The sequence below is a fragment of the Paramormyrops kingsleyae genome, chromosome 22, assembly GCF_048594095.1.
Source record: "Paramormyrops kingsleyae isolate MSU_618 chromosome 22, PKINGS_0.4, whole genome shotgun sequence".
In the NCBI taxonomy this organism is placed as follows: Eukaryota; Metazoa; Chordata; class Actinopteri; order Osteoglossiformes; family Mormyridae; genus Paramormyrops; species Paramormyrops kingsleyae.
In genome coordinates this window covers 22,547,254-22,570,529 of record NC_132818.1, presented here as the reverse complement: position 1 = coordinate 22,570,529, position 23,276 = coordinate 22,547,254, and the positions used below count along the sequence as shown (strand labels likewise).

Genomic DNA, 23,276 nt, shown 5'->3' with positions numbered 1-23,276 from the left:
AAAGGGCTGCTGCGTTCAGTGATTCCCTGGGAATGGGCTGCTGCGTTCAGTGAATCCCTGGGAAAGGGCTGCTGCGTTCAGTGAATCCCTGGTAAAGGGCTGCTGCGTTCAGTGAATCCCTGTTTAAGGGCTGCTGTGTTCAATGAATCCCTGGGAAAGGGCTGCTGTGTTCAGTGAATCCCTGGGAAAGGGCTGCTGTGTTCAGTGAATCCCTGGGATAGGGCTGCTGTGGGCTGGCCTCTAGGGGCACTACAGTGGACAGTTTGTGTACAGAGTCTGTGTGGTCTGTGGGGGTTTTCCCCGGTGAGCTGGGTGCTTTAAGCGGAGTGAGTGATCCCCCCCGAGTAAGCACCAGTCCCCTGCTCATCCCATCCTGAGTGAGCCACAAACGGTGAGCCAACCTTGTGCTCACACTTTCTTCACTGTAGTGTGTAAGTAATGTCTTCTCAGGAGAGCGCCGCTGTGCTAGGAACAGCTTGTAAATGCCCTCCCTCCTGCCCCCTTCCCAAATTAAACAAACAGCAAATGAGGCAACGCAGCACATAATGTTTACCAAATAGGGCCGGTTACCGGGGAGGGTGCTGGGGGTGGGGGTAGCTGTCGTGCTACGGGTCACCAGCTACGCTCAGCCATGCTCCAGAAAGGGGCCACCGAGACACAATGAAGTGCAGGAGCCATGCAGGCAGGCTCTGCACCTCAACGGGTACATTGGCAAGTGGTGTTCACTCCATAACACTCCTCCATGACACTCTGTAGCACTCCTTCCTGACATTGTAACACTCCATAACAATCCTCCATGACACTCCTTAACACTCTTCCGTGACACTTCTCCATAACTCCCCTCCAATAATACTACTCCGTGACACTCCGTAGCACTCTTACATGACACTACTATATAACACCCCTCCAATAAAACTCCTCCATGACATTCCACAACACTCCTCCATAACACTTCCTAGAACTCCTTGACGTTCCTTCATAACACTTCATAACTCCTTAATATATCCTTAACACTCCTTCACAACTTCCCTTACATCACCTTGGACGAGTGACTTTGCTCTTGTCATAGTATCTGAGCAAGACCTCGAGGTCCCAGCATCCTTCCCTTTTAAAAGATGGATGCTGTTTTTTGACAGACCGATCCCAAAGGGACATTCTGGTCTTCCTGATGTTCCCAGGTCCCACGTTTGGCTCTCTGGAGACACTGGCATTAAGCTGGTCTTTGTGTAGCCAATGTGACGGTTTCTGTGACCAGTATAATACGGAGGGGGTCATCTGCCCCCCTCCCTCTTGATGTATGCTACCCACGGCTCCATATCACAGAGGCCGTGCCTTCACAAGAGCCCCATGCTCCACTCAGCTTCATCCCTTCCTCCCTCTCTGCACCTCCCGACCTGGCCCTCTGCCCCAGCCTCATTAATATCTCCCCCCATGTCACGACACATTACTTTGTCATTACACATCCCAGAGTCCCCAGAGTAAATGGGTAAACTACTGTTTGTGAGGATAATGACAATTACGGCGAAATTACCACATAAGTCAATGGGTCGGCCTCTAGGCCAGGAGGGGCCCTGCTCAGCATCTTAGCTGCGGCGCATGATGGCTCTATAGCTGTCTTTAAGATGGATACAGTAGAGCCGCATTTTGCAAAGGCTGTAAAGGTGTGTGGGGCTGACGGTGAAAGCTGAACAGCCACAGGAACTCAGTGCGATGTCCCAAACACTGCCGTCTGCCCAATTCCCAGCTCTAATTAATGATTCGGGAGCTGCAGTGTTAATCAAGTTAAAGAGTCTGCTTCAGTGCCATCAGTCACCTGGTCTCGTCTCACGTCCCTCTAACTGGTGTGTTATGGTTTTGCAGCGGACCTGTGAGGGTCCTGTTACACTTCTGTGATAGTTACCTACCTGCATTATGCTACCCAGCTGAATCTCACCTCCAGGTTGACTGAGTAACTTCCCCCTGCTGCGAAATCGTTTACCAGACACGATTCACAATTTGCCTTCCGCCTGCCCCCAGACTCACCAAGGTCTGGCTTCACTCTATAATCAGAACAATGAGACACAGGTAAAGGCTGCCAGCAGTGAGGAAAATGCTTATTTGATGGCTATGCTGTAAAAACAGATCCGACGACTGAAACATGATTAGAAAATGCTCCCCCAGTGAGGTCACCGATGCACGCAGGCAGACCCTGCGTGGACCACAGCATCAGACTGGGGTTCTGAGGGCCCAAAACTCACCAGTCCCTCCTAACTGGGTGCAGAGCTTCTCCATTCTGCTCTTCTGCTTCTATTAAATTATACAGCATCGTGTTCTGGTGCCGGAGAAGCTTCTGCAAGCTCAACAATGAGCTTCTCTCCAAAGTGAGAAGCCCCCCCCCCCCCCCCCCGCCGCACGACCTCAGCCAGGCCAAGACATTTATTCTGTTCTCCCTCAGGGCTTTGTGTGTGGTGTCTGGAAGGTGAGTGCGGAGCTCTGGTGCGGGCTGAAAGCTCATGTCATGCGCTGATGCATCTGGAGGACCTGCACATGACTTGAGTCGCTGGCCCTTTTCATTTCCATTGACACATTTCTCTTTCACCCCTCCCTGGGAACTGTCCCCCAGAACTGTCCCCACCAGAACGCTTAGGCCCAGCAGAGGTCCACGCTTAGGTACCAGATTGGTCCACACTCAAGCCCCAGCCACCTGTGGAAGCATTTCTCAGGTCGCAGAAGCTTTAAGTAATGTCTGGTAATTGCAATACTTACATTCGGCCAGGAGATGGCAGCAAAAAAATAGAAAAATAATTTTCCCACGGTTATTAGGATAATTCACAAGGTAAATTTATTGTGTATGTGTGTGTGTGTGTGTGTATGTGTGTGTTTTACTGCACTTTGGGGACAATTTTATCAAATGTGATCTATGTAAACCCACACACACACACACACATACACACACAAACAGTGCTCAGTTACAGTGTGCACAGACACATACAGAAACAGACACACACATTGACCAATCACAGCACACACACACATACACACACACACAGTGCCCAGTTACAGCGCACACACAGTGCCCAGTTACAGCGCACACACACCCACACACTCTGCGCTGTTACAGCACACACACACACACACACACAGTGTCCCGGTTAGAGCTCAAACACACTCACACAGTGCCCTGTTACAGCACATACACGTTTTATGCTGCCGTCTGGTGGCCAAAATTTAGTACTACCATTTAAATCATTAAAATAATATTTTCTGTTAAGTGCAATACTTACATTAGGCCAGAAGATGGCAGCAAGAAAATAAATAATTTCCCCACAGTTATAAGGATAATTCACATGGTAAATTTATGTGCGTGTGTGTGTGTGTCTGTGTATGTGTGCTTTACTACAGTTTGCGGACAATTTTATCAAATGTGATCTATGCAAACCCACACACACACACACAGCTCCCATTTAGAGCTCACATAGCCACACACAATGTGTGCTGTTACAGCGCACACACACATATACACACACACACACACACAGTGGCCAGTTACAGTACACACACACATATACACAGTGCCCTGTTACAGCGCACACACACACATATACACAGTGCCCTGTTACAGCGCACACACACACATATACACAGTGCCCTGTTACAGCGCACACACACATATACACAGTGCCCTGTTACAGCGCACACACACACACACACACACACACACACACACACAGTGGCCAGTTACAGTACACACACACACACAGTGCCCTGTTACAGCACACACACATACACACACAGTGGCCAGTTACAGTGCGCACATACACACAGTACCCATTTAGAACTCACACAGCCACACACACTGTGTACTCTTATAACGCACACACACAGACACAGTGGTCTGTTACAGCGCACAAACACACATACAGCGCCCACACAGAGCACACACACACAGTGCCCTGTTACAGCACACACACATACACACAGTGGCCAGTTTCAGCGCACACACAGACACACACAGTGCTCAGTTACAGCACGCGCACACACACACACACAGCCCCCGGCTAGAACTGACACACAGTGCCCTGTCACAGCGCACACACATACACACAGTGGCCAGTTTCAGCACACACACACACATACACAATAAATTCACCATGTGAATTATCCTAATAACCGTGGGAAAATTATTTTTCTATTTTCTTGCTGACATCTCCTGGTCGAATGTAAGTATTACAATTACCAGAAAACATAATTTTAATGTTTTTAAATGGCAGTACTAACCCTAAGTGAAGGTCCCCTAGGCTAACCATAACCATAAGTGAAGGTCCAACCATAACCCTAGGGTTCCCAGGTACCACCGGTAGGTCCTTGGAAGTGTATCCAGGGAAGGTGCACTCAATCCTGGGTACCCTTCCCAGGGGCCACCGGTGGGTCCCTGGAAGTGTACCCAGGGAATGTGCACTCAATCCTGGGTACCCTTCCCAGGGGCCACCGGTGGGTCCCTGGAAGTGTACCCAGGGAAGGTGCACTCAATCCTGGGTACCCTTCCCAGGGGCCACCGGTGGGTTCTTGGAAGTGTACCCAGGGAAGGTGCACTCAATCCTGGGTACCCTTCCCAGGGGCCACCGGTGGGTCCCTGGAAGTGTACCCAGGGAAGGTGCACTCAACCCTGAGTACCTCACCCTAACTGTCTTGGGCCCGAAGAGCCCTTTCCCATAACTGTTGTTGGAATTATTAGCTCAGGTAAATTTGAATATCTCCACCAATATGTTTTGAAATTGATTAAATTAATTATTTAATGCTGATTATTAACCAATTGTTATGCCGAATAGTCGGCTCCTCCAAACTCAATTGCGGTATCCCCGTAAGTCTGTTAATGCGAGCCTGAAATGGGATTCACTAATTACCAGTATCGCTTAGTAACCTGGGTTAGAAGGCTCGTCCAGCGAGCTGCATCACCAGGTAAACGATCGGTAGCGGAGCTCCCCTCACGGCCGAGAGAGTCTCGCGATATTTCAGGCGAGTTTGAGGTTTCAAAGCGTATAGCTAGATCGCACAGAGGCAGGGACTATTGTGAGCACTCAATGAACGGAGGCTGAAGTTATGTAAAACACATGCATTTATTCCTAGCTAACACTACAACTAACATAAGACAAACATTACCCTTAACACAAACAAAATAATGGAATAGAAACAAACAATGTAATTATGGAAATGCAATGACCGGATTTAAATGAGTAACCTTAAAAGGGAAATACTGTTCTGCAAAGCAAGCAGTTTGTGGAAACACGACCCTAAAGTCTTATAGCAGGTTAACAGAACAGCTTAGGTTGTTAGAATAAGAGGAAGTTAGTTTACTTGGTTGCAGAGTGGGGGGGGGGGGGGGGTCTTGGCAGTTGGTTGCAGAGCTGATGAGCTGATGGGATGATGGCACTCAGGAAGGTGCGGCGTTTAGAGCAGTTATTGCAGTTAATGGAACCCCTTGGATTCTCTCTCCTTGTGAAGCTTCGTTTTTGTTGCAGTTCTCTGTCTAGCTGGGCCTTCACTGGAGGGCTTCTTGTGGGCTTCTCTTCTCCTGGGCTGATGTTCTCTGCCTCTCTTCCAGCTGATGGCCTTTCTGCTCCTCTTGGGCTGATGATCTTTCTGCTCCCCTTTGTTCTGAGGTGCCAGGTTTTTATGGTCTAAAGTTCATGAATAGGGATGACCAAGAATTCAACTCCTGGACCAATGACTGACCATCCATTTGGCAGACTTTCGGAAGGGGGTCCGTATCAGTCCTTTTGGGATTTATGACCAGACTGATTCTCCCTTTACTGATGATTTTCATTAAGCTGGTATAACTTTTGATACATCCACTTTCATGGTAACCACTGACCGGATTTGGAATCAGGAGTGATTGTCCATCAGTTTGACACCAAACATGCCATACCAGCTTCACAGGTTCACACCTCATACCATCTGTATTAATTGATTAGCAATTACTTATATTATGTATGTAACTGACTCACATCAGTATAGGATACAGGTGTTTTGGGTTGCACCTCAACAGATGTTACACTTTGTGCAGACATTACATCACATATTACGTCACTAACCCCCCTTTGGTGCCTAGGCCAATGTGTACCTCTCGTACCAGGCTGGGCCTTGTCTCAGGCCACCTGGAATTTAAGCTCTGTGATATGTGCATGTGTGATCCTACACTGTCTAATACTAATACTAAAAAATGAAATGAGCCAGAATTTTTTTTTTGTGTTGGTTATAATTAAATACTTAAAAAATTATTTTTGTTATCACAACATTACATCGTCTCAAAGTGCTTTACAGCATCACCCACCCAAAGCCCCCAGTGAGTAAGCCATAGGCGACAGTGGCAAGGAAAAACTGCCGAGAAGGAAGAAACCTTGGGAGGAGCCCATCCTCCAGGAGCCGACAGTCAAATCGGAGAGATGGCTAAGTGCCAAGTCACACTGTCTAAGTCATAAGGTTTGAGTCACAACTGAGGAGCAGGGGGGAGATGACAAGCCGGTGCCGACACTCCTTCCGATCGCCAGGCAACCAGAAGTAAGGCAGCGGGTCATATATGGAAGATGACACAGGCAGAACGGCGAGCTGGATGCAGGGACGTCATTGGTAGTGGCGACATTATATGTTGCAGGGTGTGCTGGATTTCTTGATTGATTGAGGTCTCCAGGCAGCACCCCCCAGGAGGAGTAGGGGAAATAAAATGTGCAATTAGACAAAGTAGGGGAGACTATAGGCAGTGCTAACAGGTGAGTGCAATATGAAGTGCAATGTGCAAGCTCTGGCAGATATGGCTATGGCAGCATAAGTAGGAGGGAGAGGCAGGTGGGAATGCAGGCATGGGGAGTCCCTGAAATATCAGCACTCCAATTCCACAAGGGGGTGTGAAGCTAGAGTGACAGACTGACAGTTCAGTTTATCCAAAGCCAATGGCACTGATCCCCACCCAGCTCTGCACCTCACACTATAGGTCTAACTGGGAGTGAGGAGTTAGCTAGAGCTAAAACTAGTGTCCCTATAAGCTAAACTAAACAGGTGTGTTTTTAGTCTAGACTTGAATATTGAGAGTGAGCCTGAATCCCGCACATCCAGTGCAAGACCATTCCACAGCTGAGGAGCTCTATAGGAGAAAGCTCTGCAGCCTGCTGTAGCTCTTTCTACCCTAGGTACTAACAGATATCCCGCGCCTTGAGAACGAAGCAAGCGCGGGGGGTTGTATGAGGTCAGCAGATCACTAAGGTATTCTGGTGCAAGGCCATTCAGTGCTTTATAGGTTAATAGCAGTATTTTATAGTCAATCCGAGACTTAACTGGTAGCCAATGAAGGGAGGATGAGACCGGTGCAAGGCGATCAAAAAAGAAAGTTGCATTACGTTCTTAGCAAACAGCTCCAAGACTGAAACCATCTTTTCCAGCCTGTTTTCATTAAAATGTCAGGGAAAAGTTCACCTGTAGTGAGCCGCTACTGAGGGAAGATTCCACCTGCAGTGAGCCGCCACTGAGGGAAGATTCCACCTGCAGTGAGCCGCCACGAAGGGAAGATTCCACCTGCAGTGAGCCGCCACTGAGGGAAGATTCCACCTTCAGTGAGCCGCCACTGAGGGAAGATTCCACCTGCAGTGAGCCGCCACGAAGGGAAGATTCCACCTGCAGTGAGCCGCCACTGAGGGAAGATTCCACCTTCAGTGAGCCGCCACTGAGGGAAGATTCCACCTGCAGTGAGCCGCCACTGAGGGAAGATTCCACCTGCAGTGAGCCGCCACTGAGGGAAGATTCCACCTGCAGTGAGCCGCCACTGAGGGAAGATTCCACCTGCAGTGAGCCGCCACTGAGGGAAGATTCCACCTGCAGTGAGCCGCCACTGAGGGAAGATTCCACCTGCAGTGAGCCGACACTGAGGGAAGATTCCACCTGCAGTGAGCCGCCACTGAGGGAAGATTCCACCTGCAGTGAGCCGCCACTGAGGGAAGATTCCACCTGCAGTGAGCCGACACTGAGGGAAGATTCCACCTGCAGTGAGCCGCCACTGAGGGAAGATTTCATCAAGTGGCATCTAAGGGGACTGTCAAATTCCCAGTGTATGTGTGAAACAATCCTAATTATTTAAAACAGTGCTTTTTAAAACTCCTTAGACCCAAATATCACTTCAGATAAAAAAATGCATCCCAAAAAGTATAATAAATCACCCAAAGCAACAGCTGTTTTGAGTTAATGGCATTCTGAGCTTATGACCTACACTTTCAGAGTGTGGCCGGTTGATGGCGCTAAAGCCTTTCATTATATGCTCCACACCAAAACAAAGGAATGAATACTACTACTACCATAAATAAATAAATATAAATAAGAATACATATAAATATAACAAGAAATGTTTATAAAAGTAACCTGGGCCACATTTCTTACAATTCTCCCAAGATCAGGAGGCATTCCACAAAGCAAGATTTCTCAATTAACTGGCTTAATTTGAGCTGGAAGTCATGATTGTCCAATAGGAATGCTCCTTACCTAAACTCTTATTGGACAATCGTGACTTCTAGTTTAGTTATTGGACAATCATGACTTCTAGTTAAGTTAACTCGCCTAACTGAGAAATCCTGCTTTGTGGAACACCCCCCAGAGTAATTCTCCACACTGCCTGATAGGAGGTTCAGAGTGATAGTTGCCATTACAGGCTTGTATTTACCCAGTTTGGCAACTGTGTTCTCAGAGACTTGAAGTGATCTTGATGACCATCACATCCGCTGCTCTTGACTGAAAATAAATAATAATAATAAAACACTATCGGGCAGAGATGAACAACCCAAAAACTCCACTGCCACCCCTTTCTGAAGCACCTGTCTATCACACAGAGCTTAATTTCCTTCATCCCCCCTCGTTTGCAGTTTGAATAGTTGGTTTATCCTGGGAGCAACAATCACCTTCTCTGAAGTTTAGCAGAGCAAGTGCTCTGCTTACTTAGAAATGTCATATTCACTAAAGAATTGTTATGGCAGCTTCTAATGAGGTCTACAGCGTGTGTCCTTCATGCTGTGAATTCCTGTAATAAAATGTTTTCCTGTAATAAACCAACTATCCTTCCTTCATAACCTGATTATCTAGTACAAGGTCACAGTGAACCTACAGCTTTTCCCATGAAGCACAGAATGAAAGGCGGCGTGTACCCAGGGTAGGATGCCAGTCCAGTGCAGGGTACCCACTGAGTCACTATGTCACTCCCTGTAATAATAACTGATAAAATACCTTATTTTATCAGCTATAATCCAGTCTGTGATCTGTCCATCTTCCCCAATAACCTCCTACATATTCAGTACCATAGGGAGACTTATTATACAGAAACTTAGTAATGCTAAGAAATGCTCATTGACATTGGTCGTTTTATTTCTCTTGACGTACTTAGGCAATTACTGTCATTTTATCCTGTTTTCTCCCTAAAAATGTGCCGGACTGTCCATCACACTTCCCAGCATACCCCAGAGGGCAGAGAAGTATGACAGCTAGAATTTTGGTGAACACTGTGAGTGGACCAGCACGGCAAAGCAGAATTAGTGCAGTTTAAAAGAGCAGCAGATCCGTACTGGGACAGTTCTCCTACTGCAGCTGAATCCTGGAACAGCTTCAGTATCTTAAAAATAAATTGCAAGCTTATACCGTTTGGCTTCCCCAGTGCTGGTATCTTGTCGTTTCAGTATAGAGACCAGATGAAATTCAGCACCTGATCCCCCAGGTTGAGGGCTGGGTGTGAGGCCAACGACCCCACCCTGTAAAACTTCCAGCAAGTTATGGAAACGAGGACCAATGCTACAATTATGGAGCCTGTAGTGGAATTGAGCCTAATAATTAGCAGTAAGACTGCTTCTGTTGAAAGCCCCCAGCAGGAAGTAAGAGGTATGACAGGTAGCTTACTCAGGCCCAAGACTACGATCCGCCTAGGAACGTGTTTGAAACATCCAAAAGAGCGCCGGTAATCAGTGAGATGAAAATGCACAACTTGAGCTTTCTTGGGATTACTGAATGCTGATGGCTTGACTATATACCAGTGGTTACTCTGAGATGGACACTAGCTCAGAAGCGCAGACAAGGCCGCCCTAAAACAACCTGATGGTGAACTGTGATGAAAGAGCTAAAGGAGATGGACCTAAGATGGGGAGAAGTGGGACACGTCAGCCAGAACCCTAACCCTAACCTGTCGGCACGAAGAGGATTAATGAATGATTATATCAGCAGGACACGTGGTGCAAAGAAGTCATGTAGATGGTGAACATTTCTTTTTTTCAGTGAGTTAAATTAATCTTCAGGGAAGGGACTGAGCCATTCTTTATGCAATAAATTCAATTCAATCTAACCCGAATAAAAAAAAACCGCTTAGAACATAAGAACATAAGAAATTTACAAACGAGAGGAGGCCATTCGGCCCATCAAGCTCGTTTGGGGAGAACTTAGCTAATATCTCAGAGTTGTTAAAATCTTATCTAGCTCTGATTTAAAGGAACCCATGGTTTTAGCTTCCACTACAATAGCAGGAAGACTATTCCATACTCTGACTACACGCTGTGTAAAGAAGTGCTTCCTCAAATTTGTTTTAAAATGTTCTCCCGCTAATTTCCACTTATGGCCACGAGTTCTAGTATTTAGACTAATATTGAAATAGTCATTTGGCTGAACAGCATCCAGACCCGTTAGAATCTTATAGACCTGAATCATATCCCCCCTTAGTCTCCTTTGCTCAAGGCTGAACAGATTCAGTTCCGCTAACCTCTCCTCGTAAGACATTCCTCTAAGACCAGGAATCATTCTCGTAGCTCTTCGTTGCACCTTTTCTAAGGCAGCAATGTCCTTCTTGAGGTATGGTGACCAAACCTGCACACAGTATTCTAGGTGGGGTCTTACCAAGGAATTATATAAGTGTAACATCACCTCCCTTGACTTAAACTCCACACATCTAGAGATATAACCCAACATTCTGTTCGCCTTTTTTATTGCTTCCCCACATTGGCGAGAGTGGGACATGGAAGCATCAACATACATACCGAGATCTTTCTCGTAATCAGCTACCTTTATTTCAGTGGAACCCATAAAATATCTGTACTGTATATTTCTGTTCCCTGCATGGATTACCTTACATTTATCTGTGTTAAATTTCATCTGCCAAGTATCAGCCCATTCGCTAATTAAATCCAGATCCCGTTGAAGCCTCTCTGCTGCTAGATTAGTATCTGCTACCCCGCCCACCTTAGTGTCGTCTGCAAATTTAACCAGTTTACTATATGTATTCGTGTCAATATCATTAATGTAAATTAGGAACAATAGTGGTCCTAAAATTGAACCCTGCGGTACCCCACTATAAACGGAGGCCCACTGTGACATAGTGCCTCTAATAACTACTCTCTGCTTCCTATCAGTTAGCCAGTTTTTGATCCAAGCTGCCACAGTTCCTAAAATTCCTGCAGCTTTAAGCTTTAACAAGAGCCGTTTGTGGGGGACAACATCAAAGGCTTTCTGGAAATCTAAGTAAATCACATCGTAGGCCTTTTTGTGATCAATTTCACTTGTAGCTTCCTCAAAGAACTCAAGCAGATTCGTTAAGCAGGATCTACCTCTCCTAAATCCATGTTGGCTATCCTTTATAATGTTATTTGCATCTAGGTAATCTACCATTTTCACTTGAATTATAGCTTCCATTATTTTTCCAGTAATGCTAGTTAAACTGATTGGCCTATAGTTTGCTGGATTACTTCTATCCCCTTTTTTGAATATGGGTGTTATATTAGCATGCTTCCAATCTGATGGTACCACACCCGCAGATAACGATTTCTGGAATATTAAAGTCAAAGGTTGGCTAATAATATCCCTCATCTCTTTCAAGACTAAAGGTAAGATGCCATCAGGCCCCTGCGATTTATTTATTTTGAGTTTAGCTAGGCTTAGTGTCACATCAACCTCAGTTATACATATATTGGTTAAAGACGATGCTGTATTCGTATTAATTGGTGGTAAGTTACTTGTGTTCTCTATTGTGAACACCCTTGAAAAATAATCATTAAACTCGTTTACCATATCAATTTCATTATCAATTATAAGGCCCTTACTATCCTGCAAATTAGTGATTTCAGCTTTTAGTGCTCTCTTAGAGTTAAAATATTGGAAGAAACCTTTACTGTCATGCTTAGCCTCCAATGCAATTTTTCTTTCTACATCCCTCTTTGATAGCCTAATGTCATTTTTTAACTCTGCCTGTAGACTTAGATACTCCTGCTTGATTTTGAAATCATTAGTTATTTTCCAGTTGTGGAACAGAGCCCTTTTCCTCCTGACTTTATTCTTAATTTCCTTAGTAAACCACCTTGGTTGTCGTTTCCTAGATTTAGTTTTGCTGGAAACAGGTATGAAGTCCTCTTGCACTTGCAACAATGTGCTTTTGAAAAATTCCCATGCCTCTTCAACTGTTTTGCTATTTAACTCTGTCCAGTTTACAGTTTCTAATTTCCGTCTCATACCATTAAAGTTAGCCTTCCTAACATTGTATACTTTTAATTTAGACTTTGCTCTTCGGACACTAAAATTAACCTCAAATTGAGTCACATCTCTGTGTTAAATGGAAACATTTTGGGATGGCAGTGATCATTTCCACGATTTCTTTAGTACAAAAAACAACCTACGAAAATGGCTGATTCATGCTATCCTGGAAGACTGTATCAATTTTTAATGAACTCAATGACAGTTCCAATTTAATGGATATTACACAAAATTTAGCATTGGATTTTTTAAAATTATAATAATTAGTAACTTGCAATTTATAATTAATTTTAGTTAACAATAAAACGTACATTGTTAAAACATATATGCAAACTGTTGTTTTAGATTTCAGAGCAAAAATATAAAATTCAATGAAATAAAAACAAATAAAATCTCAAGGATGGTATCATATTCATTTGGATTTTTCACAGTTTTAAAATCTTTAATTTTGTTTTCCAGAATCAGCAGCCCACATCCTTTTGCCCTCACTTGATTGTTAATTAATAGTATCTTGACATTTGTCTTTAAAAAAAAAAAAAAAAAAAAAAAAAAAAAAAGTAGGCCAAAGCAGAACAGCTCATTGGGGCTCCTCATCTGACACAAGAACAATTCCAGCGTCCATAATTCCTGGTCCCGGAACAAAGCTATTTCAAAGCTATTTCAAAGCTATTTGCATCTTGTTGACACTGACATGTTTGCCTCACTGACAACAATCCACATAAGCCCCTTTAAAACAGTAAACCATTCACTGACAGCTGTGTAAAGATAGGTTTCTGTTTGTGGCACACTTGAGCTTGCTAGTTAGCATCCAGATACCATGTGCTATGAAATAGTTTTAATATAAATTAATTGGAGATATATTACTTAATTTTATTTATTAACATTTTTTCCTGCTCTTGGAGGGGGATCCTCTGGGATTTTTGATACATACATGTCATTAGACAGCAATACTATGCTACCTTGCACTGTAGACACAAAACACACCAGTGATCTGGCGGGTTCAGTGCGCCTGGAACGTGACCACTGCACCGTTTCCACCTCTGCTGGGACACCCTGACATCTGCTGAGAGGCGGACATGAGTCACAGCTTCTGTGGGGCAAAGTGGTGGCTTATCTACGCACTGAGGCTCAGGGTGACCTCCACGCCAGCCAGAAGTAATCCATCCGCCTCCAGCTTGGGGGGTTTCCTTACATCTACAAACGACCGTAAGCACGTCCAATTCAGGGGCACCTCACCCTTTGGTTGGAAAGTGGAGTTATATGTCTGTGTTTGTCTCCTCATACCTGATGATTCTAATTCTACTGGTTACAGATGGGATATTCTAGACCTTGGCAATGTTACTGAATCTGTGTTAATCATCTACCGGTTAGAGGAGAAGGATTTTCTCTTAGGAGAATAAAAAAATGCATGATAAAGAAAACTTTAACAAAACTTGAAAAGTAGACTTCTATGTAATGATTATCTTGTCTGTTTAATAAAGCACTGCTGCATTACAGTACAGATTGCAGATCTAGAAATTTAATATGACAATAGGCATTCAGTGGTGGCAGACATATCCTCTGATTCATCAACTTAATTGTGGTCCTTATATTTCAATAAAATCAGAGCTTCCCGCTGTCTGGTAGTCGCTATTTATAATTTATTATTATATTTATATCTCTAGTCAAAAGTCAATACTATTTTATTGTCAAGCTGAATTAAATATAAGACCCCGTGAATCATTTATTAGGGCAAACCTTAGTCAGTCCTGTAATCCATTAATCTCTACGTCATGTTTTCTCTCACACACACAATACATGCAGGTGATTTCCACAGCGAAAGGACACGACGCAGGAACTGTAGGGTTGGGCAAAAGAGGCCAGGGGGACTCAGTATCCCTGGGGCACGGAGGGGACCATTCCGTGAGAGGGTGACCCCCCCCCCCCCGCCCAGATCGTGACTGAAGCAGGGTGAGGGGGAAGAAATTAGAATTTGACTCAGTGTAAGAAATAAAAAAAATGTCATAATAGTCCAAGGAAAATGTACGCGGATTTATGGAAAGTAATTAGACTGTGTGTTGATCTGGCAACCAAATCTGAATTACTTAACTTTAAATTGTTATGACTGGTTTGGACAAATGGCACCCCTAGGGGAGACTGGCAAAAAAATGAGTAGTTTATTACTCAAAAAGGGGACAGAACAGAAAAAGGAAAAAAATCCATAGTAACAATATTTTAGAAAACAAAGCAAGGTTCCCACCTGCCAAGACGTAGGCTTTCTGTCCAAGGCAGGTGCCATTCCCCAGATGGATTAGCGGGACCTAAGAGCTGACAGGCAGGGTTAGCTGGTTTGGAGAACCTTGCTGGGTTCACTCTCCATTTTACTGGAAGAGGACCAGTGTACCTGGGCATGGATTTTATCAAGGAATGAGGTAAGGGGTGTTTCTCAATATGCGTACTTGACCATACTTGTGTACTTGTGTTCTTGTGTATGCCTTTTATGTCATCTTCCATTGCCAAAGACCAGGTCCAATACTCAAGAACAGAAGTACAGAGGCAGTTGTTGCCCTGCCCCAAATATCAAGGATACATCGTTTGCATCCTTGCTAAACGAGACAAATACCATGCATGATTCATTGCACCTCAAGTTCAGTCTTGGGAGGCAGGTTATTTTAGCAAATTATTAAAATTGGTTTGTGCTTTTCTTTCTGACACTTACAGTATCTTGAGGTAAGGTACTTGTAGCATAGACATTCATATTGACAGCCTTTCAGGAACTATTGCTGTCCATGAAGATACTCTGCAGCGGAGTAACTACAGGCATCGACAGATATGTTAAGGGCACAAGGAACCCTTTTCTGTTACTAGTGCTCACTGTGCCCTTTAGAAACATAACTGTGACATGTCTGCCATATGAGTTTTTGATAGACAGTTGAGCAGAGCTTCTGACGATACAAAGAGCCACGCTCCCTAACTGTTTGTTGCAGGGATCTGCAGCCACTGGTGCAGTGACTGGATGACTAGCACAGATGCCTCATGTCTGTGGAGACCAGGGTTCGAGTCTCTGTCCCAGCTCTGTGTGTGTGGAGTTTGTATGTTCATGCTGTGGAGAATTGGTGTCGTGTGGGGGTGTGACCCTGTGATGGGCTGGCATCCTGTCCTGGGTTATTCCCTGCCTCATACTTATAGTATCCAGACCCCTGTGAACATGCATAGGACAAGCGTTTGGATGAATATTTCTGTACCTCTGATCCAGCCCTGGAGACTAAAGAGTCTTGCTTAGACAGAGTGGCTGAGGCACCCTATTAAGACGCGGTTTATATTAAAAATCAAACAAATGTGCTAATATCAGCCAGAGGACTGCTGTTAAGCCCAAGGCAATTTTATTTTTAAATGCATCTCCAAGAGATTACAGCAAAATCACCAACGCTGTCATTAAACAAAGCATAAGTGAGCCACCAGTTCCAGGAATGGAGCGCAGCAACTCCACATCTGTGCAATTTATGGATCCTCTGAGTGTTTACCAAGTCTGTGTCTACCCTTGACTCACTGGAAGAAATGGCTGTCTGCCGGCATTATAATTCTGCCATAATGGAAGCCGTTTTTAAAGGCATTCTCATCTGAGAGCCCTGACAGCACCATCACACACTAAGCACGTCACATTATAGCAGTCTATCCTATAACGCTGTCCACAGCTTTTTAAACAGACACAGACATAACAAATGGTGACGCAAATCTGCCATTTTAAAACTGTCTCTCCCCCGCACACATGACATGCAGACGCTAAATTTCTTCCCCTTCACTGTCAAAGTGCCTCTTCCACAATACAGACAAAGGAAATTGATGGTGGACAGAGGGTCACTCTCATTAAGCCAGCCAAGAACATAACAGACATTACGAGTAAACATGCAGTAACATGCAGTGTTCCAGATGTGCTGTCTTAATGAGGGATGTTACTCCATAAAGCTGAAGAATCGTTCTTTAAAGGGCTATTAGTCTGAGGGTGACGGTCTTTACAGCACCATTGCTTTTTAAACCATGTTCATCATTAGATAATGGAGTCAAGTTCATTAGAAAGATGTCTTCAAGCAGTGTGGAATTCAGCACTTGTATGTATTACTGAACATAAGAACATAAAAACTATACAAATGAGAGGAGGCCATTCAGCCAATCGAGCTCGCTTAGGGAGAACTTAAGTAATAGCTCAGAGTTGTTAAAATCTTATCTAGCTCTGATTTAAAGGAACCCAAGGATTCAGCTTGCACTACATTATCAGGAAGACTATTCCATACTCTGTACTCTGATTACACGCTGTGTAAAGAAGTGCTTCCTTAAATCCAGTTTGAAATGTTCTGGTTATAGGTTTTGATGTGCATCCATGGTGCACACTAGCCCTTGAAAACGCCGCACAAATGCTACATGGGGTGGAATGGCTTAAGTCTTTTACCTGCACATCACTATTTGCTGACCTTGGACCGTGATGGTGGTGGTTTTTTTCTGGGGGGGGCAAGGTGCAGGATCTGTCCAAGCTGATTGGTCTGGAAGACAGATGGAGCGCTGAGACGCACATATATGGACCTACTAAGGCAAACAACAGTAACTGCATCCCTCACAAAAAGGGGGGCATGGCCACAGGGGGTGGCATGTTGGCACAGTGGTTAGCACTGTTGCTTCACACCTCTGGGACCAGGGTTCAGGTCTCTGGCATGATCTCCCTGTGTTGATGTGGGGTTCCTCCAGGTACTCTGGTTTCCTTCTCTTCCCCCACTCCAAAAACAAGCTGAGGTTAACTAGAGTTACCAAATCACCTATAAGTGTGAATGGTATATGAATGTGCCCTGCAATGGGTTGGCACCCCTTCCTGGGTTGTTCATGTCTTGTACCCATAGGTTCCAGACCCCCCATGACCCTGAATAGGACAAATAGGTACAGAAAACGGAAGGATGGAGTTCTGACTGCAGCGGCATGACGTGGAGCAGTGACACCTGTCACACGCTCCCAGATGGCAATAATGGGACCTCTAAATAAGTCCGAGAGGTATTTTGCTGCCCTCCTCCCCCATATGTGAGCAGTGTATCCATTATCATGTCACATGACCATCTGGGGGGAAAAGCCATTAATGCCCGGTAACAGACTCCATTCAGTGATGCGACGTGCTGCCTCGATTGCACTGGGGAATTCAACCGAGCGTGAGGCATGATTCCACAGAACACCAAACATGTATAAATAAAAACACGTTCCAAAGTCTCCTGCCATTAATATCACCATCTCTGACATGTCACACGTAATTATTTGTGCTGATCGCGCACAGCACGATTTTTTAAGCTCTACAGTTTTTAAACTGTACAGATGATGGCTAAATGTATAAACTTACCCATTTCTGTATTTGATTTCTTTAATATTCCTGCAAAAGTTAAAATAAACTGGCGCTCATCCTGAGTTATTCCCTGCCTTGTTCCCATAGCTTCCAGGGTAGACTCTGGACCCTTTCCCCCTCCACCCCCAACCCCCAACCCCGCATAGGGGAAGCGGGTCCAGAAAATGGATGGATGGATGGATGGATCTCTGACCTGCCTACTCAGTGCAGGATTTTAGTTATCCCTTTCCCCTGTTACTCACCGATTCAAAACATATCATTGGCTATTGATAAGACTAGCCCCTCCATATGAATCATGCCCCCTACCTTAAAAAATCCTAGAATCACCCCTGAATAAGGTATTGGTAGCCAGCCTTAGGCTGACACAAACTGTTCTCATGTGGTGACATAAACAGCTTAAAGTACCTAATCCACCACAGTCGCACCAATTTAACTGTATTAGATTATTTAATTAATTGTTTCGCTCAAAATCTCAAGTATCATGTTTTTCCTGAATGGAAATCCGTAACAAACTGACACAGCTGTCACGATTCATTTAAGATGATAGACTTTGTCTCATGGGCAGACGTCTGAGTAGGAAATTGTTTGGGTTTCTAGAATCTACAAGAGCACAAGAATGCATTCTGTGTATTATGCAACCAGATGGTATTAACAGCTGGCTGGAGGTACTTAGCCTCTTCCTACCGTTCATTAGCCCACGACGCTGGAATCAATGGCTTAAAAATTCATGGGCACTGCAAGGCAGATTACACGCTTGACAGTAACTTCCTACCTCGACTGAACTTCAATGGAAAAATGGCAGGACCTCAGGGTGAATTTTAACTCCCAGAGCAGAGGGTAATCTCACACTGATAGGATCGGATGTCGCTCCAATCCTCATGCGACTTGGTGGTGTTCAAAAATGAGACCGGATCACGCAGCCAAGCGAAAAGTTTTGCAAGGGGCCAGAAAACACAGCAAAGTCCAAAGGTGATGAGAACTGGCTTCAACAACCTACATAGTTAAGAACAGAAAGAGGGCAGGAATCCAAACAGCTTCACAAAACCAACGTTACTGGTTAATAAAGGCAATATGGGAAAATGTTTTGCTTGTAATGTTGATGTCAGTTACTTTGGAATAAGAGGGATGCAAAATTAACTTGATGACATTCATTGTAGAACACTGCAGGACATCTTCACTGAGCCAATGGTGTGGAACAGCTAGTGTTTATTGCTTGACATGCTAGCATTAGCATGTTAGCACTGCAACATGACTGCTGCCCTGCACGTATTTGTGTGGTAAAGATGCAAGAGTTCATATCAGATCAGAGCTGCTCTATGCCTTTAGGTGTCGGTAATCTACCAGAAATGTTCTATATAATCAAGCATCATTCATTAGCACATACACATTTTGCACATAAGTTCTACATATGCACATTACAGCACTCCAATACAGATGTTTTAAAGAGAAATTTAGTAATGCACTGACGCAATATTGATATGTTGATTTGAACAAGTTTGACATGGTAAAGTTGAGATAATGTTAAGCTGAACCTGACATAACAAAGTGTTAAGTGTTAAGCCTTAGCAGAATAGATACATTTCCATTGGGTCTTTGAGTAAGACCCTTAAATAACTCCCCCACCTCCCCAAAAAGGGCTGCCAGAGGAATCGCCTAACCCTGCTCTCGGACCCCATGTTTTGCTCTCAAATGTATGTTTCAAAAGGAGAGCAGGATGGGATATGAGAACAGAAGCATTCCAATGTACCGGTACTCATACTTGTGCAAATGGAAAATAAACCATAGTTTCAAATCCACCATCACTCTTTGTCTCTGGGCAACTAACTTATCACCATAGAGACCAGAGATGCAAACAGCAGAGGAGTCAAAGGGACCGCACACACACAGCTATGGATCAGCACCTCTCTGATTATTTGTTGTCTGTCTGCGAAGGAACATTTGCTTATTGCAGGCATCCTCAAAAGCATACACCTCAGTGAGAGGTAGCCAGGGTGGGACTGTTAGACAGGCGTCCGGGAATGATCACATCAGCCCTATGTGTGCCCAGCGAGGGGGTGAGCCCCTCCGAAATGCCTGGCCCATTCACTCTCAATCTCACATGCCAGGTCATTCGCTAGGCCAGTGTTTCCCAATCCAGTCCTTGGGGACCCAAAGCCGGTCCACACTTTTGCTCCTTCCCAGCTCCCAACATGGGTAGTCTGTGGGTCTCCAAGGACTGAATTGGGAAACACTGCACTAGGCTACATCAGTCTTATCATTTACATATGTAAGGAGCAGTATTATATGCTGTAAACTTAAATAGAACAGACTTAATTACTATCCATCTCTCCGCTTCATTGAATGGTCTTGCTGAGCCCGAAGCTTATCCCAGGGTATACACAGAGGTGGAAAGTCCAGGTCCTGAAAGCACAAACCCAGACCAAGATGTGTTTCAACCAAGCAGTTAAGTACAGCTGTGGTATTCAAACCTTTTTTGACAGGGCCCCGCCAGGGTTGATATATTTGTTCTGCCCCCCCCCCCACACACACACACACACACTGACCCCAAAGAAATTAATAGTTATTAAATAAAAATAAATTGTCCTTGTTACTACCTAAGACCTGGGGTGTCTGTTTTCTGGTCACCCATTTCTATACCGACCCCTGAACCTACACCCAACTGCGGCATTAATCAAAGTGGTTACAAGTGAGTCAGATCAGGCTGAGTGAACAATATGTGAAAAACTATAAAAATTTATCAAATCAATAAAAATGCAGACAAATACATTCAACCACCCATGTGTGGATAATGAACTGAAAGTTTTCATTACACAATATAACGTTTCTATTACTTCCACTTAATGATTTTATTTCTAACTTATTGTCTATAATATCAACACAACAGGTAAGAATCAAATATGAATTCTACATTTCCCTGGTTATTTAAAACATTTGAGAGTCCAGATAGTTATATAATCTAAAAACACCAGTATATTTTTATCACTTTAGGTCAGTTCCTCTGTTTTGTGTGTTTTCGTTTAGTGGAAATATTTGACATCTCCCTTAAGAGACCGTCATATTTTTCACTCTGATGAAAAGTGCTTACAAAGCTTTTCTTAAAATTAGGGAGCTGAACATTAGTGCTCTGAAGACCAAAGCCATGCATCTCAAAGTTTTTAATATAAGATCCTGCCAAACCAGGAATATAACACATTTGGCCTGGAAGATTAATGCTACCCTGTATTATTAACAGCCACAGCTTTGTGTATCTTACTCAACCTCTGACGCAATCTGTGCCATGATTAAAAAGACAACATAAGTACAGGCAGCTAAGTGGGATTTAAACTCACACCTTTCCGTTTAACTCCTACTGGTCCAGAGTCAGGTTTTGGGATCTGTGTTGTTCACACAAGGGGCAGGAATTTCTGACTCAGGAGCCTTTGATGTTGAAGCAGATGCCCTCCCTACTCTGCTTGCGGACCACAATGCTTTCTTTCATGTGAATATTTTTTCTAGTCATATGTGTACTTACAAATGTTTAAGTGTAGGAAAAAGGGAGAATCATTTTTTTTCGGGTAAATGATATGAACATCGTGTTTTGGAGCATGCAGGCAGCAGGTACTATTGACACTTATGTATAAAGTGTAGACTGTATATAGAGTGCAGCCAAAGTAAACATTACACTGCAGCCACCTGCATTTTGTCAGCCACGTGCTACATGTCTTTTTTTTTCAAAAAAGTCCATAGCTGTGTTTTATCTCGACATATACAAAGTTACAAACTGGCATGAGTCCTTTGCCTGAAAACAGAATAATTCCAAGGTACATATTGTATTTGGGCCTGGTCTTGGGAGTGGTTCGATTCTGGATATTTATTTTTGCTCTTTTGGAATTACTGTCATCTGAGAAGTTTGTCTAAGGCCACTTAAAATTAATAAATTGTTTTACATGGCCGCCCGCCTCAATTTTTTGGTGCTGCCTCGATTTTTTTTATATTTTATATTTTTCAAAAATCTGTTTTTTTCACCTCAAAAACTGTCAGAGATCGTCAATGTGCCAAATCCTGATATCCTGTGCACTGTGAGCAAGTAGTCTCTTGTAGGGTGGTCCAATAATAGTGACCCTCATTGAGGTCAAACAACAGCACTTCTATTGTTTGAAACAATGGAAGTGCTGTTGTTTTGCTATTGTCAGGAGGACGCTTTTATTGGGCCATTCTGTGGCAAGACCATTAAACACTTAGACTAGGCATTTGTTTTGAAGGTTTCTCTTTTCTTGTAATTGTTTGAACTGTTGAGAGTTTAAAATGTTGAGATACTGACAAATTAAAGTTTAATTTTCTAGTTTTAGTATATCTCTGTTGCCGATCGTCTTTTCGCTAAAAATATAAAATCCCCTACTCACCAATATTTTAGACGTTTGAGTCATGTAAAACAATTTATTAATTTTAAGTGGCCTAATACAGAACAAAATGTATCCAATGTTACACTTACTGTTTATTATTTTTTTTATATTAATAATGAACAACAATCTAAAATCATAAACATTTATTGTTTTTTAAGTATAAATTTACGTCAATTGTACACTGAAAATCTTCTTACTTATAGTGCATAACATATTGTACTTAATTCTTCAAATGAAAATTTATATCAAGACAATTTCCGTTAAATACATTTTTAAATAAACGAAGGGTTGAATTATTTTTAATCTTAAATTGCTCATTTGCAATTGTATTGCAAATTATCTCAATTATATATGTAATGCGGCATTTTACAGTTAGTTTTCTGAAAGCGTCTAACAATAGGTCACTGTAATATCAGGTCTATACTGGGCTACTGGATCTGAATACCGGTCTACTCAGAAGACGAGGCTCGCTGGTTTACGGGTGGTGAATAAAAGATACTTCACTCATTCACTCACGTTGGGGTATCCTTTTACTTCAGAACAATCGCGGGGAACCCGTCCCAGAACAGGCGGATACCGGATTCTCTCCCCTTTTTCTAACTCTTCCCCCCATGCAACAAATTCAAACACATTAGTTCCGCTCAGCATAACCATTTTCCCTTAACTAATAAAAGGAGCAGATAACACATCCCCCATTCCTATGGTTACAGTCACTATAAATATATCGCCACTTACGTCTATGCAAAGCCTAATTTAACCTCCTGATGATGACATGTAACCACCCATTCATTTATGTCCATTGTAGTGGACATTTTATTTTTGCATCTATTTTTTCACTGATGTTACGAAACGTATTTATTCCTGTTGTGTACTAAAGAGGACATGCTGTGAAATTAAAAATAAAAATAAATTTGAAAAAATCTAAATTGTAAGATGTCTTATTTCCTCCAAAGACAAATAACCTACAATTGAAGGACACTTTTTTCCTTTGGTCTCAGGAGGATATAGAACGGTACGCTTAATTACGT

At 43.4% G+C, this 23,276-nt stretch overlaps 1 long non-coding RNA gene across 5 annotated transcripts; it reads right to left on the bottom strand.

Annotated features, from left to right (window-relative positions):
• Positions 1-5,077: 5,077 nt before the first annotated feature.
• Positions 5,078-22,866, bottom strand: LOC111856724 (uncharacterized). Of its 5 annotated transcripts, none has more exons than XR_011984726.1 (5): positions 22,765-22,866; positions 20,176-20,266; positions 16,937-17,027; positions 8,681-8,748; positions 5,078-7,660 (listed from the first exon to the last, which is right to left on the bottom strand). It is a non-coding gene; the product is annotated as an uncharacterized lncRNA (long non-coding RNA). The 5 variants fall into 5 exon arrangements; XR_011984725.1 differs by having other exon boundaries at positions 5,078-7,644; XR_002841204.2 differs by lacking the exon at positions 5,078-7,660 and adding an exon at positions 7,845-8,023.
• Between the last annotated feature and the right edge of the window lie 410 nt (positions 22,867-23,276).